The sequence below is a fragment of the Bufo bufo genome, chromosome 4 (genome assembly GCF_905171765.1).
Source record: "Bufo bufo chromosome 4, aBufBuf1.1, whole genome shotgun sequence".
Classification (NCBI taxonomy): Eukaryota; Metazoa; Chordata; class Amphibia; order Anura; family Bufonidae; genus Bufo; species Bufo bufo.
Window position 1 is genome coordinate 426,964,625 of NC_053392.1, and position 21,397 is coordinate 426,986,021.

At 46.6% G+C, this 21,397-nt stretch overlaps 1 long non-coding RNA gene across 1 annotated transcript; it reads right to left on the reverse strand.

Annotated features, from left to right (window-relative positions):
• Positions 1-725: 725 nt before the first annotated feature.
• Positions 726-19,026, reverse strand: LOC120997221. Its single transcript, XR_005778123.1, has 3 exons — positions 18,982-19,026; positions 5,631-5,633; positions 726-844 (listed from the first exon to the last, which is right to left on the reverse strand). It is a non-coding gene; the product is annotated as an uncharacterized LOC120997221 (long non-coding RNA).
• Between the last annotated feature and the right edge of the window lie 2,371 nt (positions 19,027-21,397).

Below are 21,397 nucleotides of genomic sequence, written 5' to 3' on the forward strand. Positions count from 1 at the left end.
TGGTCTTGAGACACTGGTATCTTGTCTCGCAATACCAAGGATCTTTTGTCATTCAGTATAGTGCACTGAGGTCTCAGGAGATCTTCGCTTGCCATGTTACTGGGCACGCAGGATATTCTGATTCTCGCAAGATCCTGACACCATCTTTGAGATTCCTGTACATCATATATGCGTTACCAGCATGCACACTGCTATGGCAGATCACTCGTGCCTTCAGGCAAACACATGTACAACTCATTATTAATTGGCTGTGTGGGTATATATACAATGCGTACCAGCCGAGGAGCTTTGTGGCCCCAGTGCTCGTCCCATGTACCGCCCTGTTACCACACAGAGGTATTTATCTAATTACTCTGGGCTCGATAATTGTATCCTTGCATCCTTGATAATTGTGTACTTATTATTTATTATTTAATTATCTATATTTGATCACCCTATCTTATGATTTTATGATTATCTACCCTCCCTACATTAAACCCCTGAGGAACCCAGTTTGGGGGAAACAGTAATTGGGACATAATAGGATAAGCACGAGGACAGAGAGTCCCTACCATTTGGGGACATCTCTTGGCCAAGGGATATATAGTGTCTAATAATAAAAGGTTCATACTCCCTGTATCTCCCTCTCCTATCCTATATCCTTTAAAGGGGTTGTCTGAGTTATTTTTTTGTTCTTGTATGTTTCTAACTAGGCAAATGTAAGGACTTTACAATTCACTTTCTTTATCTCCAGTTGCTGCTTTCCCAGATTTCACTGAGGGTCACATGACCTGTGATGTCAGCTTCTCTCCCTGCTCTGATGATGTTTGGTGCACAAGCCTGAGAGTGCAGATATGTGTCTGTACTGGCCACTCCCCCCTGCACTGCCCTCTGCTGATGTCTGCTCTCTCCCTGGATTCTTAACCCCTTTAGCAGCACAGACTCAGGGCTGAAGGCTTTACTGAGTAGCTGCAGGCAGTGAGGAGACAAATGCTGGGCACAGGAGCTGACAGACTAGAGGAGGTCTGCAGTGCATTGCACAAGAACAGGTAGGGGGAAGATCCTGTGTGTATCAGCAGTTTGATTATATAGCTGGGACTTGTAGTCCTACACATACAACATACTGCTCACTCATGTCACTCAGGGCAGTACTTGTATTCACTCCCTTTGCAGAGCAGGAGGAGGGGCAGAGATTGTTATTATTGCAGGTAAACAATGGACCAGAAGGGAACCAGGGAAATGAGAAAATAGATACAGTATTTTTTTGCCAAAAACTTGCTTAGCTTAATTATATATTGCTGACCATCAGATTTACAGTGCTATATATATTTTTTTCTCATAACTCTGACAACCGCTTTAATCGTGTGTGCACAAAGTGGATTTATAATTTTTTTTAATATTTCTTGTTTTGGCTTTTTGTTTTGCTTTTTGAGTACTATAGCTTGGACCTTCTCATATGCACTTTGCACTACTTGTCAGCAACCGCTGGGTTGCCTGTTTGACCTATAGTGACCAGTGTATTTATGGAGTCCTTACCTGTATGCTATGCTTACTTTATGCAATATCCCTATGTCTGCTCTGATTTTGTCCCTCACATGAATGTTATTAATCTATTGTATTTGTATTCCTCAATTTTTTGTGTGTGTGTGTATATATACACTCACCTAAAGTATTATTAGGAAAACCATACTAATACGGTGTTGGACCCCCTTTTGCCTTCAGAACTGCCTTAATTCTACGTGGCATTGATTCAACAAGGTGCTGATAGCATTCTTTAGAAATGTTGGCCCATATTGATAGGATAGCATCTTGCAGTTGATGGAGATTTGAGGGATGCACATCCAGGGCACGAAGCTCCCGTTCCACCACATCCCAAAGATGCTCTATTGGGTTGAGATCTGGTGACTGTGGGGGCCATTTTAGTTCAGTGAACTCATTGTCATGTTCAAGAAACCAATTTGAAATGATTCGAGCTTTGTGACATGGTGCATTATCCTCCTGGAAGTAGCCATCAGAGGATGGATACATGTTCTCATTCTGTTTACGCCAAATTCGGACTCTACCATTTAAATGTCTCAACAGAAATCGAGACTCATCAGACCAGGCAACATTTTTCCAGTTTTCAACAGTCCAATTTTGGTGAGCTCGTGCAAATTGTAGCCTCTTTTTCCTATTTGTAGTGGAGATGAGTGGTACCCGATGGGGTCTTCTGCTGTTGTAGCCCATCCGCCTCAAGGTTGTGCATGTTGTGGCTTCACAAATGCTTTGCTGCATACCTCGGTTGGAACGAGTGGTTATTTCAGTCACCGTTGCTCTTCTATCAGCTTGAATCAGTCGGTCCATTCTCCTCTGACCTCTAGCATCCACAAGGCATTTTTTGCCCACAGGACTGCCGCATACTGGATGTTTTTCCCTTTTCACACCATTCTTTGTAAACCCTAGAAATAGTTGTGCGTGAAAATCCCAGTAACTGAGCAGATTTTGAAATACTCAGACAGGCCTGTTTGGCACCAACAACCAAGCCACACTCAAAATTGCTTAAATCACCTTTCTTTCCCATTCTGACATTCAGTTTGGAGTTCAGGAGATTGTCTTGACCAAGACCACACCCCTAAATGCATTGAAGCAACTGCCATGTGATTGGTTGACTAGATAATTGCATTAATGAGAAATAGAACAGGTGTTCCTAATAATTCTTTAGGTGAGTGTATATATACACTGCTCAAAAAAATAAAGGGAACACAAAAATAACACATCCTAGATCTGAATTAATTAAATATTCTTCTGAAATACTTTGTTCTTTACATAGTTGAATGTGCTGACAACAAAATCACACAAAAAAAAAATGGAAACCCTTGGAGGTCTGGATTTAGAGTCACCCTCAAAATTAAAGTGGAAAAACACACTACAGGCTGATCCAACTTTGATGTAATGTCCTTAAAACAAGTCAAAATGAGGCTCAGTAGTGTGTGTGGCCTCCACGTGCCTGTATGATCTCCCTACAACGCCTGTGCATGCTCCTGATGAGGTGGCGGACGGTCTCCTGAGGGATCTCCTCCCAGACCTGGACTAAAGCATCTGCCAACTCCTGGACAGTCTGTGGTGCAACGTGACGTTGGTGGATAGAGCGAGACGTGATGTCCCAGATGTGCTCAATTGGATTCAGGTCTGGGGAACGGGTGGGCCAGTCCATAGCATCAATGCCTTCGTCTTGCAGGAACTGCTGACACACTCCAGCCACATGAGGTCTAGCATTGTCTTGCATTAGGAGGAACCCAGGGCCAACCGCACCAGCATATGGTCTCAAAAGGGGTCTGAGGATCTAATCTCGGTACCTAATGGCAGTCAGGCTACCTCTGGCGAGCACATGGAGGGCTGTGCGGCCCTCCAAAGAAATGCCACCCCACACCATTACTGACCCAATGCCAAACCGGTCATGCTGGAGGATGTTGCAGGCAGCAGAACGTTCTCCACAGCGTCTCCAGACTCTGTCACGTCTGTCACATGTGCTCAGTGTGAACCTGCTTTCATCTGTGAAGAGCACAGAGCGCCAGTGGCGAATTTGCCAATCTTGGTGTTTTCTGGCAAATGCCAAACGTCCTGCACGGTGTTGGGCTGTAAGCACAACCCCCACCTGTGGACGTCGGGCCCTCATATCACCCTCATGGAGTCTGTTTCTGACCGTTTGAGCAGACACATGCACATTTGTGACCTGCTGGAGGTCATTTTGCAGGGCTCTGGCAGTGCTCCTCCTGTTCCTCCTTGCACAAAGGCGGAGGTAGCGGTCCTGCTGCTGGGTTGTTGCCCTCCTACAGACTCCTCCACGTCTCCTGATGTACTGGCCTGTCTCCTGGTAGCGCCTCCATGCTCTGGACACTACGCTGACAGACACAGCAAACCTTCTTGCCACAGCTCGCATTGATGTGCCATCCTGGATAAGCTGCACTACCTGAGCCACTTGTGTGGGTTGTAGACTCCGTCTCATGCTACCACTAGAGTGAAAGCACCGGCAGCATTCAAAAGTGACCAAAACATCAACCAGGAAGCATAGGAACTGAGAAGTGGTCAGGTCACCACCTGCAGAACCACTCCTTTATTGGGGGGTGTCTTGCTAATTGCCTATAATTTCCACCAGTTGTCTATCCCATTTGCACAACAGCATGTGAAATTGATTGTCACTCAGTTTGATTTCACAGAAGTGTGATTGACTTGGAGTTACTGTCACGGCCATGGCTATGACCGTGACTCCTGAACCGCATGCGGTTGTCAGCGGTTTTCATTGGTGTTCAATCACAGGTGAGGGCTGTGGTATTGGCCTCACCTGTGGTTGCCGCTGGCAACAGTATGTATGTGGCAGCGTAGCAGGCTGAGCTGTGCCATGCAGCTCGCTACGCTGCGCATGCGGTTTTGTGTGTGATGTGTGGATGTGTGCACTGTGTTTTATGTTATTGTGTGCACGTCTCCTTTAAGTGGTGTTTTCCCTTCCCTGGTGTTGGAAGGGTTAATCCCCTTCCTAGTGTGTGTGTGCACTGGGTGTGTCCTACTGTGGGGTGTGGCTTCTTGGCCTATAAAGCCTCATTGCTTTTGCAGGCCTTCAGGTTGCTTCAGCCATGCTTAGCTGAGAGCAGCCTCATGTATTTGTTACCTGCCAGTAAGAGCCACCCCTGTGGTCATAAACCTTAATGTCATAACCATATTGTGCTTTAGTTATTTCCAGTTATGTGTGATGTCCGTGTGATGTTTTATATGTGATTTTGTGCAGCTATGGATCTGGGTCCCTGTGTAGGGATGCGCTTGTGATCAGCACCCTGCTAACACAGGGATCCAGTCAGCAAGGCTGTGGCAGGTAGGTGGAACTCCTTGTTCACCTGCCATATCCATAGAGCTGTTTATGTCTCCCCTTTTCCTGCAGCTTGGCCGTTGAGACTCCTGCTCCTCCGTGTCTAGGAGGAGTGGGCTTGTCTTACTTAGCTCCTAGGTGAGGGTCATCTTGAGGGCTAGCAGGGACTTTTAGGTTCCGGAGCATGGGCCCTCCTACCATCAAGGTTGGCCCATGTAGCTAGGAGCCAGGGTCAGGTTAGGGATGCGTTTAGGAGGTGACCAGCTCCCTAATCCTGTCTTCATGGCCAAGCAGCCGTAACATCATCGGGCTGCACACGGCTGAGGATTTCCCCCATCCTCAGCCGTGACAGTTACATTGTGTTGTTTAAGTGTTCCCTTTATTTTTTTTAAGCAGTGTATGTATATATATATATATATATATATATATATATATATATATATATATAAAAAAAAATATATATATATATATATATATACAGTACAGACCAAAAGTTTGGACACACCTTCTCCTTCAAAGAGTTTTCTTTATTTTAATGACTATGAAGGCATCAAAACTATGAATTAACACATGTGGAATTATATACATAACAAACAAGTGTGAAACAACTGAAAATATGTCATATTCTAGGTTCTTCAAAGTAGCCACCTTTTGCTTTGATTACTGCTTTGCATACTCTTGGCATTCTCTTGATGAGCTTCAAGAGGTAGTCCCCTGAAATGGTCTTCCAACAGTCTTGAGGGAGTTCCCAGAGATGCTTAGCACTTGTTGGCCCTTTTGCCTTAACTCTGCGGTCCAGCTCACCCCAAACCATCTCGATTGGGTTCAGGTCCGGTGACTGTGGAGGCCAGGTCATCTGGCGCAGCACCCCATCACTCTCCTTCATGGTCAAATAGCTCTTACTTTCAAAGTTTTCCCAATTTTTCGGCTGACTGACTGACCTTCATTTCTTAAAGTAATGATGGCCACTCGTTTTTCTTTACTTAGCTGCTTTTTTCTTGCCATAATACAAATTCTATCAGTCTATTCAGTAGGACTATCAGCGGTGTATCCACCTGACTTCTCCTCAACGCAACTGATGGTCCCAACCCCATTTATAAGGCAAGAAATCCCACTTATTAAACCTGACAGGGCACACCTGTGAAGTGAAAACCATTTCAGGGGACTACCTCTTGAAGCTCATCAAGAGAATGCCAAGAGTGTGCAAAGCAGTAATCAAAGCAAAAGGTGGCTACTTTGAAGAACCTAGAATATGACATATTTTCAGTTGTTTCACACTTGTTTGTTATGTATATAATTCCACATGTGTTAATTCATAGTTTTGATGCCTTCAGTGTGAATCTACAATTTTCATAGTCATGAAAATAAAGAAAACTCTTTGAATGAGAAGGTGTGTCTAAACTTTTGGTCTGTACTGTGTATATATATAATACAGGGTGGGCCATTTATATGGATACACCTTAATAAAATGGGAATGGTTGGTGATATTAACTTCCTGTTTGTGGATCATTAGTATATGAGAGGGGGGAAACTTTTCAAGATGGGTGGTGACCATGGCAGCCATTTTGAAGTCGGCCATTTTGAATCCAACTTTTGTTTTTTCAATAGGAAGAGGGTCATTTGACACATCAAACTTATTGGGAATTTCACAAGAAAAACAATGGTGTGCTTGGTTTTAACGTAACTTTATTGTTTCATGAGTTATTTACAAGTTTCTGACCACTTGCAAAATGTGTTCAATGTGCTGCCCATTGTGTTGGATTGTCAATGCAACCCTTTTCTCCCACTCTTCACACACTAATAGCAACACCGCAGGAGAAATGCTAGCACAGGCTTCAAGTATCCGTAGTTTCAGGTGCTGCACATCTCGTATCATCTGAAGGCAATCGTCTATGCTGTGAAGATACGAGATGTGCAGCACCTGAAACTACGGATACTGGAAGCCTGTGCTAGCATTTCTCCTGCGGTGTTGCTATCAGTGTGTGAAGAGTGGGAGAAAAGGGTTGCATTGACAATCCAACACAATGGGCAGCACATTGAACACATTTTATAAGTGGTCAGAAACTTGTAAATAACTCATGAAAGAATAAAGTTACGTTAAAACCAGGCACACCATTGTTTTTCTTGTGAAATTCCCAATAAGTTTGATGTGTCACATGACCCTCTTACTATTGAAAAAACTAAAGTTGGATTCAAAATGGCCAACTTCAAAATGGCCGCCATGGTCACCACCCATCTTGAAAAGTTTCCCCCCTCACATATACTAATGTGCCACAAACAGGAAGTTAATATCACCAACCATTCCCATTTATTAAGGTGTATCCATATAAATGGCCCACCCTGTATTTTTTATATTATTCAGTAAAGGTTACACTTTTAATTACTTCTTGGCACTTTTTTGTTCTGGGCTTTAACACTGTTTTGGTCTTCTGGTTCATATGTATAAATATATCACGGGTCAGTACAGAGATCTCTCCCATCATCTAATTATCCCCAGGACTGTGACTGTGACAAGGGGACATCCTCTGTGTCTGGAGGAAAAAAGGTTTGTACACAAACATAGAAGAGGATTCTTTACTGTAAGAACAGTGAGACTATGGAACTCTCTGCCTGAGAAGGTGGAGATGGTGAGTTCACTAAATGAGTTTGAGGGGTCTGGATGTACTTCTGGAGTGTAATAATATTATAGGTTATAGTTATTACATTTCTGGAGAAGGGCTGTTGATCCAATCTATGCCCCTGAGTCATGCCACTGATTATGATTCACTCAGACTCTTCAGTCGATGACTTCATAAATAGTGTCTCTAAGGAAACAAGAACCATTATCATGCCAGGATTCAAATGATGACATCACAAAAAGTGTGACCATTCCAGCATTCTAATGATGACATCAAAAGTGGTGCCTTAGCATGAGAGTGGCCATATTGAATGTAGACTCCAGCTCTGCACTTACTTAATACACCCATAGAAAATAAGGACTGAGTACAATTTGTGCGACTTGATAATTAATAAAAAAAAATTAAAAAAAATTTGTGACTTTGGTCCTTTTAACCGCCTCCGGACTGCCTAACACAGGATCGCGTTCCGGAGGCGGCTGATTCATTCCTCCTTCACGCGCCGATGCGTCATCTCGCGAGAGGCGAGATTTCCTGTGAACGCGCGCACACAGGCGCGCGCGTTCACAGGATCGGCAGGTAAACTAGTGGATTTACAGCTTGCCAGCGGCGATCATTCGCTGGCAGGCTGTAGATCCAATTTTTTTAACCCCTGAAAGGTATATTAGACGCTGTTTTGTTAACAGCGTCTAATATACCTTCTACCTGGTCCTCTGGTGGTCCCTTTTGCTTGGATCGACCACCAGAGGACACAGGCAGCTCTGTAAAGTAGCACCAAACACCACTACACTACACCCTGTCACTTATTAACCCCTTATTAACCCCTGATCCCCCCATATAGACTCCCTGAATACCCCCCTGTCACTGATTACCCCCCTGTGATTGATCACCCCCCTGTAAGGCTCCATTCAGACGTCCGTATGTGTTTTGCGGATCCGCAAAACACATACGGACGTCTGAATGGAGCCTTACAGGGGGGGGGGGTGATCAATCACAGGGGGGTGATCACCCCATATAGACTCCCTGATCACTCCCTGTCATTGATCACCCCCTGTATGGCTCCATTCAGACGTCCGTATGTGTTTTGCGGATCCGCAAAACACATACAGACGTCTGAATGGAGCCTTATAGGGGGGTGATCACCCCATATAGACTCCCTGATCACCCCCCTGTCATTGATCACCCCCCTGTAAGGCTCCATTCAGACGTCCGTATGTGTTTTGCGGATCTGCAAAACACGGACACCACGGATCCGCAAAAAAACACGGACACCGCGTATCCGCAAAACACGGACACCGCGTATCCGCAAAACACGGACACCGCGTATCCGCAAAACACGGACACCGCGTATCCGCAAAACACGGACACCGCGGATCCGCAAAACACGGAGACCGCGGATCCGCAAAACACGGAGACCGCGGATCCGCAAAACACGGAGACCGCGGATCCGCAAAACACGGACACCGCGGATCCGCAAAACACGGACACCGCGGATCCGCAAAACACGGACACCGCGGATCCGCAAAACACGGACACCGCGGATCCGCAAAACACGGACACCGGCAATGTACTTTCCGCATTTTGCAGATCCGCACATTGCCAGAACTATATAGAAAATGCCCTTTTCTTGTCCGCAATTGCGGACAAGAATAGGACATGTTCTATAGGCTCTACAAAAAACGCAGTGTTCGCCCGATCAGGCCTGATCTTGTGCGCACACTTGCGTTCAGTCCGCCCCACCGCAGTGACAGAATTATTTTTTTTCTGATCACTGCAAAAACACCGTAAAATCGCTGCGGCGCTATAAAAAGATCACTTTTGAGGGGCATGGCGAGTTCATAGATACCCCATATGTGACCCCATTTTGGAAAGTAGACACCCCAAGGTATTCGCTGAGGGGCATATGGAGTCCGTGGGAGATTTAATTTTTTGTCACAAGTTAGCGGAAAGGGAGACTTTGTGAGAAAAAACAAAAAAAAATCATTTTCCGCTAACTTGTGCCCCTGGCATTTTAGGGGCCCTAAAGCGTGAGAAGAAGTCTGGAATCCAAATGTTTAAAAATGCCCTCCTAAAAGGAATTTGGGCCCCTTTGCGCACCTAGGCTGCAAAAAAGTGTCACACATGTGGTATCGCCGTACTCAGGAGAAGTTGGGGAATGTGTTTTGGGGTGTCTTTTTACATATACCCATGCTGGGTAAGATAAATATCTCTCTAAAATGATAACTTTGTATAAAAAAATGGGAAAAGTTGACTTTTAGAGAGATATTTCTCTCACCCAGCATGGGTATATGTAAAAATACACCCCAAAACACATTGCTCTCCTGAGTACGGCGATGCCACGTGTGACACTTTTTTGCAGCCAAGATGCGCAAAGGGGCCCAAATTCCAAAGAGCATCTTTAGGAATTAACAGGGCATTTTTTATGCATTTGGATTCCAGACTTCTTCTCACGCTTTAGGTCCCCTAAAATGCCAGGGCAGTATAACTACCCCACAAGTGACCCCATTTTGGAAAGAAGACACCCCAAGGTATTTCGTGATGGGCATAGTGAGTTCATGGAAGTTTTTATTTTTTGTCACAAGTTAGTAGAATGAGACTTTATAAGGAAAAAGACATGTAGAACAATAAATTTAGAGAAAAATTTATATAGAAATGTAGTTTAAAAAAAAAAAAAATTAAAACTGAAAGTGAAAAATGTCATTTTTTGGTAAAAATTTCGGTCAATTTCGATTAATAACAAAAAAAAGTAAAAGTGGCAGCAACAATGAAATACCACCAAATGAAAGCTCTATTAGTGAGAAGAAAAGGAGGTCAAATTCATTTGGGTGGTAAGTTGTATGACCGAGCAATAAACCGTGAAAGTAGTGTAGTGCAGAATTGTAAAAAGTGGTCTGGTCATTAAGGGTGTTTAAGCTAGGGGAGCTGAGGTGGTTAAGGGAGGAGGTGGCTCCGTCTTCAGGATTGGCTGGATTCAGGTCTGCTCACTTGTACAGAGTAGGTCGGGGGTCGCACCTCTGACAGATTTTCAGGGATGGAATAGTCACACGAGAGGTTCCTCATGTTGTTTTGTAGTCAGATCCTAGAAGAGAAAATATCTAAAAAAGAAAAACTATTTACAAAAACACAAGGAGAATTGGCCAAACTTAACGGACCTGGTGTTGCTCTGCTCATCTTCATGGGAATTTTAGATGGTTTGGATGGTAAAAACAAGCTGCAGATGTTAAATGGCCCCAGTTGACATATCATAAATGGGAACCAAGCAGCAGATGGTATTCAGGTGGCAATTTGTCAGATGTTATGGGCCTAGTGTCAGATGTTATAGATGGTGGCAGATGGTACAAGATGGCCGCTTTCTCTTCCGGGGTTAGATGCCCTAATGGTGGTGGTCCCCTGAAGGACATTCATCTGCACATCATCAGGATACTGGTGAGGGCTAATATCCATCACTGTGAACAGACTCCATCTCTCCATCATACAGATACTGGCAAGGGCCGACATCCATCTTCTCTACCGTGTTCACCACAGGAACTGTCTTAGGCATCAACCTCCTCTTCTTCCTAGTCTTCCCCGTGGTGAGAGCCAGCTAGGGAAACTGAGAATGGTGTCAGGGCACGACCCCAGTTTATGGGATTAGACGACACTGATTGTTATGTCATGAGTAGATTAGAGTCATGCCCCCGATTATGACATGCCAAGTAACTGACATCACAAGTAAAGAGGTCACACCAGAGGCATAGCAAAGAGGAGCTGGGGGGAGACGAGCATGACCGTACCTGTTGCAATCCTACAGGCTCACCTGAGTCAGAGGACAGCTGGCTGGAGGTGGGAGCCAGTGGCAAGGACCGCAGGCAGGTTGTAGTTGCAGGAAGTCAGGCAGAGGCGTAATCGGTTGGCAGGCGGTGGGTCAGGGCAGGCGGCAGTGAGCGTGGTCAGACAATCCGGATCGGGAACGGTGGTAGCAGTTCAGTTGGTAGGGACAAGCAGAAGAGTAGTCGGGGACAATTCCGAGGTCGGCAGCAGTCAAGTTGGTAGCAGTAGCAACAGAGGAACAGCGGTAGATGCAGCAGGATCAAGTCCAGAAGAACAATAACCAGCAGGGATCTGGTGCAAGAGGCTGGGCTTATAAAGAGGAAGTAGCAGGTGCAAGGAATCACAGAGATTAACAATGCAAGGCTGGAACAAGGTAGATCAAAGAGTTCAGTAGAAGGAAATGTCCAGAATGGTTGGTAGTCTAGTGGCTAGAGCTACTGCCTGGGACATGGCTGGTCACTGGTTTGAATCCTGACAGTACTCCCCCCCCCCTCCAAGGTGACCTCCGGGCACCGCAGATGATGGTTTATCGGGATGTCTTTGGTGGAAAGCTTTTACCAGTCTGGGGGCATGGACATTTTCCTCCGGCTCCCAGGAGTTATCCTCCGGGGAATAGCCCTTCCACCCAACTAGATACTGCAGCCTTCCACGGTGGAGTCTGGAGTCAAGGATCTTGGCCACAGTGTATTCCTCCTGGTCTTGTACTCTTACCGGAGGAGGAGGAGGAGGGGGGTGGCAGCCTGGGAAAGTGTTCTCAACATGAGGTTTCAGGAGAGAGCAGTGGAAAACCGGGTGCACTCAGATGGAGTCGGGAAGGTCGAGTCGGAAGGTGACTTCGTTGATTCGAGCCGTGATCCGGAAAGGACCCATGTATTTTTGGCCCAACTTCCGGGAGGGAACCTTTGGGCTTAGGTTTCTGGTGGAGAGCCACACCTTGTCTCCTACCTGGAATTCCGGAGCGGGTTTGCGGTGTTTATCCGCTGCCTGCTTGAAGCGGCTCTGGGCTCGATGTAGATTGTCCGGAATATTTTCCTGTGCCTGTTGTAGACTTGCAAGACGTTCGGCCACAGCTGGGACTGTGGTGGAAATGGGCAAGTGAGGGATGAAGGTTGTGTGTAGGCCGGTGTTAGCGTAGAACGGGCTGTATTGGGTAGAACTGTGCTCCGCATTGTTATAGGCGAACTCGGCCGTAGAGAGGTGGTCCAGCCAGTCGTCCTGCAGATGGGTGACGAAACAGCGCAAATACTGCTCGAGGACTCGACTGCTTTGATTCGTTCTCTCAGTCTGCCCATTGGATTGGGGGGTGGAACGCAGAAGACAAGTTCACCTTGATCCCAAGTCTTGACAGAAGTTTCTCCAGAACCTGGAAGTGAACTGTACTCCCCGATCCGAAACAACATCGTCCGGGGCCCCATGTAGCCTAAAAACCTCTCGGAGTACGAGATCGGCCGTCTGTTTGGCGGTAGGTAGGCCCTTGCAGGGGATGAAGTGGGCCATTTTAGTGAGACGGTCGACGGCGACCAGAACGGTGTTCATGCCCTTGGAGGGAGGAAGGTCCACAATAAAGTCCATGGAGATTGAACCCCAGGGGCGGGAGGGAACCGGGAGTGGACATAGCAAGCCCACGGGGGAGGAGCTTGTTGCGGGCGCACGTCGTGCATGAGGAGACAAACCTCTCGGTATCTTTTCTGTAAGTTGGCCACCAGAAGAAACGGGAGAGGAGCTCCTGGGTCCTTCTGATACCCAGATGGCCGGCCGGTTTGGAATCGTGGTTGAGTTTAAGTACGTCAAGTTGTGCAGATTCTGGTACGTACAACTGCTGATCCCGGTACAACCAGTAGTCACCCTTGAGAGTAAGGTTTACAGCTCCAGGTGGGTAGGTGAGGAGGTGATCGTTCTCATACCCTTCCTTGAGGGAACCCAGGAGTTCCCTCAAATAGGTGGCTCCTAGGATGCTTCTGTCGGGAAGGATACCAGCCGGAGCCTCATTGATCTGAGAGGGTTCAGAGAACATCCTTGAGAGAGCATCCGCTTTGCCGTTCTTCGACCCAGGGCGATAGGAGATAACAAAATTGAATCTGGAGAAAAACAGACTCCACCTGGCCTGTCTGGCGGTGAGTCTCTTGGCGCTGCGGATAAACTCTAGGTTCCGGTGGTCGTGTATACAGAGATGGGATTGTGGGCCCCCTCCAGCAAGTGTCTCCACTCGGTGAAAGCGTCCTTGATTGCCAGCAGTTCCTTATTCCCGATGTCGTAATTCCATTCAGCGGGGGACATCTGGCGGGAGAAGAAAGTGCAAGGGTGTAGGAGCATCTTTTCCCCTGAACGTTGAGACAGAATTGCGCCCACCGCAGCGTCGGAGGCGTCCACCTCGACCGTAAATGGTAATTCAGGGTTTGGGTGGGCCAGGATCGGGGCAGAGGTGAAGAGGGACTTCAGTTTAGCAAAGGCCTCCTGTGCCTCCGGAGTCCACACGAAGGGGACAGTCTTTTTTGTTAGTTGAGTGATTGGGGCGATGATTTTCGAAAAGTTCCTGATGAACTTCCGATAAAAGTTTGCAAAACCTACAAACCTCTGGACTTCCTTTTCGTTCTTCGGGGCGGGCCACTCAGTCACGGCCTGGATCTTCTGGGGATCCATACTTAAGCCCTCCGGGGAAATAATATAGCCGAGGAATTGGGTGGAAGTCTGTTCAAATTCGCACTTCTCCAGTTTAATATAGAGAGATTGTTCACAGAGTTTCTGTAGCACCCTGCGGACATGCCCACAATGTTGTTCAGGGTCTTCTGAGAAAATCAAAATATCGTCCAGATATGCTGCCACAAATTGGTCAAGAATGTCCCTGAGGAGGTCGTTGATAAAATGTTGGAAGGTAGCAGGGGCATTGCAGAGGCCGAAAGGCATGACCAGATACTCAAAGTGACCGTAGCGGGTTCGGAAGGCGGTTTTCCACTCGTCCCCCGGGCGAATTCGGACCAGGTTGTAGGCTCCTCAGAGATCGAGCTTAGTAAAGACTTTTGCCGCCCGAAGTCTCTCAAGGAGTTCAGAAATCAGGGGGAGAGGGTACCGGTTCTTCACAGTAACGTTGTTGAGCTTTCGATAATCTATGCAAGGGCGTAGAGAAGAGTCTTTTTTCCCCACGAAGAAGAAAGGGGCCCCTGCAGGAGATGTGGAAGGTCGGATAAAACCTTTTTTTAGATTTTCGTCTAAGTACTCCTTCAGGGCCTTTAGTTCCGGCTCGGAGAGGGAGTATATACTGCCGAAGGGTATTTCGGCTCCAGGTAGTAGCTCAATCGGCCAGTCATAAGGCCGATGCGGGGGCAGTTTGTCTGCATTTCTTTTGTCACAGACATCCTGGAACTCCCGATATTAAGGGGGTAAAAGCTCCTTGGTGGATAGTCCGAATATGGTAGGTTCTTCGGGCGGAGGAGGGACGGATTCACGTAAACAGTCCTGAGAACAAAAGTCAGAGCGGAACCGTATGCAACGGGCGTCCCAGTCCACCAAGGGGTTGTGGGTTTCCAACCAAGGGATGCCTAGGATCACCGGAAACTTAGGGGAGGTGATTAGGGAGAAGTGAATGGTTTCCTGATGATCGGGTTTGACGAGGAGTTGAAGATCAGCGGTCTGGTGCGTAACCGGCCCAGAAGAGAGCGGGGTCCCATCGACGGTTTCCAGATCGATGGGGGCTGCCCTGGTTACCAGTGGTATGTTGTTCTCATGGGCGAAGGTCAAGTCCATGAAATTTCCGCCGGCCTCCGAGTCAAGCATTGCGGAGCAGGGAAGCTGTCGTTCCCCAATGGTGATAAGGATGGGAACAATGAAGTGGGACCCGGTACCTGTAGTGTCCATGGTTTCAGAGGCCAAGGGTGAAATTGTGGCTTGTTGCAATTCCCGTAATTCAGTGACAGCAATGGTTCGGCGAGTCTTATTGGGGCACCTAATAGCGAAGTGCCCTGGCTCGCCACAGTAAAGGCAGAGGCCTGCGGCCAGTCGTCTCTCCTTTTCAGCAGCCAATAGAGTCTTGCGCAGTGTGTCGACCTGCATCGGTTCGGTGGAGGGTTGGTGAGCCGGCTGAGTCATTGGAGTGAAAGGGTACGCGGGCCTGTTATCTAAGGACCAGAGTCTTTCTTTCCTTCTTTCCGCGAGTCTCCGGTCAATTCGGATGCACAGTTGGATGAAGTCATCCAGATCGTCTGGGGCGTCTACCCTGGCAAGCTCATCCTTTATAAGTTCGGAGAGTCCGCGGCAAAATTGACTTTTCTGAGCAGCGGGGTTCCAGGTGGTGTCCGTGACCCTGCGGCGGAACTCGGAGGTATACTCGGCTACAGAGCGTCTTCCCTGCCGTAGACTGTGCAGCCTAGCCTCAGCAGTCGCGCAGCGGTTAGGGTCGTCGAAGACTTGGCTCATGGCTGCGGTGAAGTTGTCTAGGTTATTTAATAAGGGACTGTGGGATTCCACATATGGGGATGCCCATGCCAGGGCCTCGTCAGTTAGAAGGTTAATGATGAACAGGATCTTCTTTCTGTCCGAGGAAAAGGAGCCCGGCTGCATCTGAAAGTAGATACGGCACTGGTTGAGGAACCCCCGAAACTGGCTCCGATCGCCGTTAAACTTTGATGGGAGAGGCATGCGGGTGTCTGTGACCGTGCCGCGTACGTCCAGTAGTTGACGCTGCAAGTCGATAATTTCCCTGTGTTGGCTCTGGATTGCGCCTTGAAGTTGAGCCATTTCCTTTTGGGCAGAGGCGCCAAATTCCTGAAGTTCGGAGACTTGTTTGCGCAGGGTGGCCATCGCGGACTCCATTTTTTGGCTGGTTATTCTGTTGCAATCCTACAGGCTCACCTGAGTCAGAGGACAGCTGGCTGGAGGTGGGAGCCAGTGGCAAGGACCGCAGGCAGGTTGTAGTTGCAGGAAGTCAGGCAGAGGCGTAATCGGTTGGCAGGCGGTGGGTCAGGGCAGGCGGCAGTGAGCGTGGTCAGACAATCTGGATCAGGAACGGTGGTAGCAGTTCAGTTGGTAGGGACAAGCAGAAGAGTAGTCGGGGACAGTTCCGAGGTCGGCAGCAGTCAAGTTGGTAGCAGTAGCAACAGAGGAACAGCGGTAGATGCAGCAGGATCAAGTCCAGAAGAACAATAACCAGCAGGGATCTGGTGCAAGAGGCTGGGCTTATAAAGAGGAAGTAGCAGGTGCAAGGAATCACAGAGATTAACAATGCAAGGCTGGAACAAGGTAGATCAAAGAGTTCAGTAGAAGGAAATGTCCAGAATGGTTGGTAGTCTAGTTGCTAGAGCTACTGCCTGGGACATGGCTGGTCACTGGTTTGAATCCTGACAGTACCATTCTAATCATGATATCACAAGAAGCCCTTTACCATGAGAGTGGCCGTATTGGGGTTACATTTTGCCCTCAGGGCTGTTCTTGTGACAATTTTTTTTATTATCACAGCATCTACATACATGTCCTTGCCTGAAATTCTCTTCATATCTCTTCATTCTCATCACAGAGATTTTGGGATGAGTGGTGGATATTTGACTCCAGAGAGGGATTTAAGGTTCAGATTTCTGTAGAACTTTAGTCCCTGTAACAGCCAATCCCAACTCAGCTTTCATTTCGTATTAGGCTCTTGGAAAATAAAAGCTGCGCTGTCAGTTTTCAGTTCTAAAATTGCTTTGGAAAAATGAAAGCAACAATTGGTTGCTAGGGATGGCAAGGACAGTTTTACTGTTAATCTGACCCAATGTTCAATATGATGGGAGTAACACATTGTGTGAGATGATGGGAGTAATACATTGTGAGATGGTGGGAGTGACAAATTATGTATAATATGATGGGACAGATGCATTGGGAGTTACATAATGGGAATAATACATTGTGTGTGAGAGGATGGGAGTGATACATTGTGTCTGAGATTACTAGATATTTATCTTATAATGTAACATTTTCACAATAAAACATTTTAAAGATATTTCCGATACATTACAGTGGATTATTGTGTAATATACAAGACTATACACTCACCTAAATAATTATTAGGAACACCTGTTCCATTTCTCATTAATGCAATTATCTAGTCAACCAATCGCATGGCAGTTGCTTCAATTCATTTAAGAGGGTGGTCCTGGTCAAGACAATCTCCTGAACTCCAAACTGAATGTCAGAATGGGAAAGAAAGATGATTTAAGCAATTTTGAGCGTGGCATGGTTGTTGGTGCCAGACGGGCCGGTCTGAGTATTTCACAATCTGCTCAGTTACTGGGATTTTCACGCACAACCATTTCTAAGGGTTTACAAAGAATGGTGTGAAAAGGGAAAAACATCCAATATGCGGCAGACCTGTGGCCAAAAATGCCTTGTGGATGATAGAGGTCAGAGAAGAATGGGCCGACTGATTCAAGCTGATAGAAGAGCAACGTTGACTGAAATAACCACTCGTTACAACCGAGGTATGCAGCAAAGCATTTGTGAAGCCACAACACGCACAAACTTGAGGCGGATGGGCTACAACAGCAGAAGACCCCACCGGGTACCACTCATCTCTACTACAAATAGGAAAAAGAGGCTACAATTTGCACGAGCTCACCAAAATTGGACTGTTGAAGACTGGAAAAATGTTGCCTGGTCTGATGAGTCTCGATTTCTGTTGAGACATTCAAATAGTAGAGTCCGAATTTGGCGTAAACAGAATGAGAACATGTATCCATCCTCTGATGGCTACTTCCAGCAGGATAATGCACCATGTCACAAAGCTTGAATCATTTCAAATTGGTTTCTTGAACATGACAATGAGTTCACTGTATTAAAATGGCCCCCACAGTCACCAGATCTCAACCCAATAGAGCATCTTTGGGATGTGGTGGAACGGGAGCTTCGTGCCCTGGATGTGCATCCCTCAAATCTCCATCAACTGCAAGATGCTATCCTATCAATATGGGCCAACATTTCTAAAGAATGCTATCAGCACCTTGTTGAATCAATGCCACATAGAATTAAGGCAGTTCTGAAGGCAAAAGGGGGTCCAATACCGTATTAGTTTGGTGTTCCTAATAATTCTTTAGGTGAGTGTACATGGGGTGCAGTGTATTATACCAGACTATAGATGGGGTGCAGTGTAATATACTGGACTATACATGGGGTTAGGCTCGGACTGGCCCACAAGGGTACAGGTTAATCCCCCGGTGGGGCTCTGAGCAAGGTGGGCCCCTTGTCTCCCACCCCCTGCACAAGTGGCACATAGCACAGTAGACTTACTGCACTACATACAGTTATGTTCAAAATAATAGCAGTGTGTTTAAAAAAGTGAATAAAGCTTAAAATCCTTCTAATAGCTTTTATTTCCAAACACAAATGCATTAGGAACACTACACATTCTATTTCAAATCAAAACATGAAGAAAAATATATCAAATTTGTATTGTTCCTCTAAAAAAATTGAAGAAAAGTGAATATTACACTGGTCAAAAAATTAGCAGTGTTTGTATTATTTTTTAGAAACTCAAACATTCACTATATAAACTGAAAAATGTTTGAAGATTTTGCTTTCCTTTGAATCACTTAAAGGGGTTGTCCGAGTTATTTTTTGTTCTTTCTATGTTCCTAACTGGGCAAATGTAACAGCTTTCCAATTAACTCACTTTATCTCCAGTGGCTGGTTTCTCAGATTTCACTGAGGGTCACATGACCTGTGATGTCAGCTTCTCTCCCTGCTCTGATAATGTTCGTTTACAAGCCTGTAAACGAGATGTCACTGTGCTGGCCACGCCCCCCTTTACTGCCTCTCTCCTAGGATTCTTAACCCCTTCAGCTGCACAGACTGGGTATCTGCAGCAAGCACTGAGGAGACAATTCTAGGCACAGGAGCTGAAGGACTAGAGAGAGCATTGCACAAGAAGGTAGGGGGAAGATCCTGTGTGTATTACCAGTGTCATTATACAGCTGGGACTTGTAGTTCTACACTTACAACATGCTGCAGAGTCTCCCAGCAGGTACGAGAGAAAAAGGTGTAGAGGGTTAATCACAAGACTTACTTGATACCAAATCCAAGAAGTCTATATAATTATTTTCAGGGCGCCAGAGGAGGAGGAAATAAAAAGTGGGTAAAGAGGAGAGTCAAGTATGGTGATCGATAGGCTGCCAGATGTGGTCAGTAGTTTGAACTAGTTCAACACGTACATAAAATGAAGATAAAAAAGAGGGAGGGATAACAGTGTGAGGCGCCAGTCGAGACAAAAGAAGGTATCAATAAAGGTATCTGGAAGGTACGTATAGTTGACCCCTAACGGATCAATAGTACTGACACCAGATGTATCTAGTATTAAGACCAATTGTTAGTCACTGGATGGTGGTAAGTGCATTCAGGAGAGTGTAAACAGGAATAAACAATACCTGAACATTCAGATCCTGAATGGGTATGATACAATAAAATCAAGTAGCAGTGAGATCCACACTAATGACACCAGATTTGGTGCCATATAGAATCAATAAAAATCAATATAATCAATAGGTATTAGTAATCTCCACTCACTTCACTGGGAGGAAATTTTGAGGGATAAAGCTCAAGACACCCAACAAAAAGTCCTCCCAATCCTGGATCGCTTCAAGAATCTTAGGATGAGGCAGTAGTCCCAGAGTCGGTACTTCTTGCAAAAAATCCTTTATTTCCAAACAACAGGAAAATAGAGCTCTACGCGTTTCGGGGCACAGAGTAAGTCCCCTTCATCAGGAGCAGAATGATACTACATATAACAAACAGACATTTTATACATAACGTGTAAGGTCAGACAACATGGTGTCCTGGAGTTGAAGTGATGTCACTTCCGGGTCATGCACATACCGGCAATAAAGTGACTTTATTGCCGGTACGTGCATGACCCGGAAGTGACATCACTTCAACCCCAGGACACCATGTTGTCTGACCTTACACGTTATGTATAAAATGTCTGTTTGTTATATGTAGTATCATGACGGGGTATTGGTTATTACCCGCTCGCCCCTCATGATCAGTCACTTACTAACCCCTGACTCACCTACCACAAGCCCTAACCCCTCTAAACTGGCCCTGTCAGAACCCCAATAAGACACGGACACCAAGTTGGATTATATCGGCCACAGCAGCCGTTTATTGAAAACACATACATGAATAATTAACCTTTTATTTTCCACAAAACATCCCCATAAGATATAACCAACTTATTCATATCCCTGAGTAACACGGGGGAGGTCCTGGAAGCCCCAAACCTCAGAATTTTCCCAGTATCCTTTTTGAGCCGACTTGCTCCCAGCCGTTAAGCACCAGCTCGGAGGCACCACTGACGGCTCGCCCAAATTCCGCCACAACCGACCACCAGCCATAGGAGTCCAGCCCCAACCGTGGAGCCCTCCCATCCTCGTCACCTGAATCTCTCCAACTTCAAGGACCTCCCACCGCCACGAACGCACATGCTTGACACCTTAAGCCTGTGCGTCCCTCCACATCCGCAAAGCTGTCTCAATGCCTTCCTGTATTGCCAGACACCACATGTCAATCCCCACTGCGTTCAAGTGAACACCGTCAGACCGCCAAATAACGTCCCGACACATTTTTCCAGTTCGGTATGCCGTACTACCACTGCACCATTCCTTGCCATAAATCTCCCTATGGCCCGGTTAGCTTTTATCCTAGCCTTATTTATCCCCTCCACCGACCGCGCCCCCCTCCACACTTTGCGGGGAACAATGTATAACCAAACGGAAATAAGACCCGGGAACAGCGCCCACAACCGGAGTAGGTCGAATTTAACGTCCTTCACCAATTCCCGCAACGGCCGCGCCCCCAAATCGTTGCCCCCCACGTGCAACACCAACACATCCGGCACCCTATCCAACCTAACAAACTTGTGGACCTCAGGTAACACGCCCCCCCACACCATTCCCCTACGCCCCAACCATCTTACCACCGCTACCGACCGGTCAATCCCCAACTGTTGTCCATCCGGCCGAACCGCTGCCCGGATGGCTCCCCAGAAAACATACGAGACCCATTATCCAGATTAGCGCTGGGTCCGAATCTGCAACGACATAATAAGAACAAAAGCATACCGTGCGGGATGAGACAGAATACAATGCAATATTACAGCCGATCTAGGCGTATATATGATCTAAAACGAATCGATTCC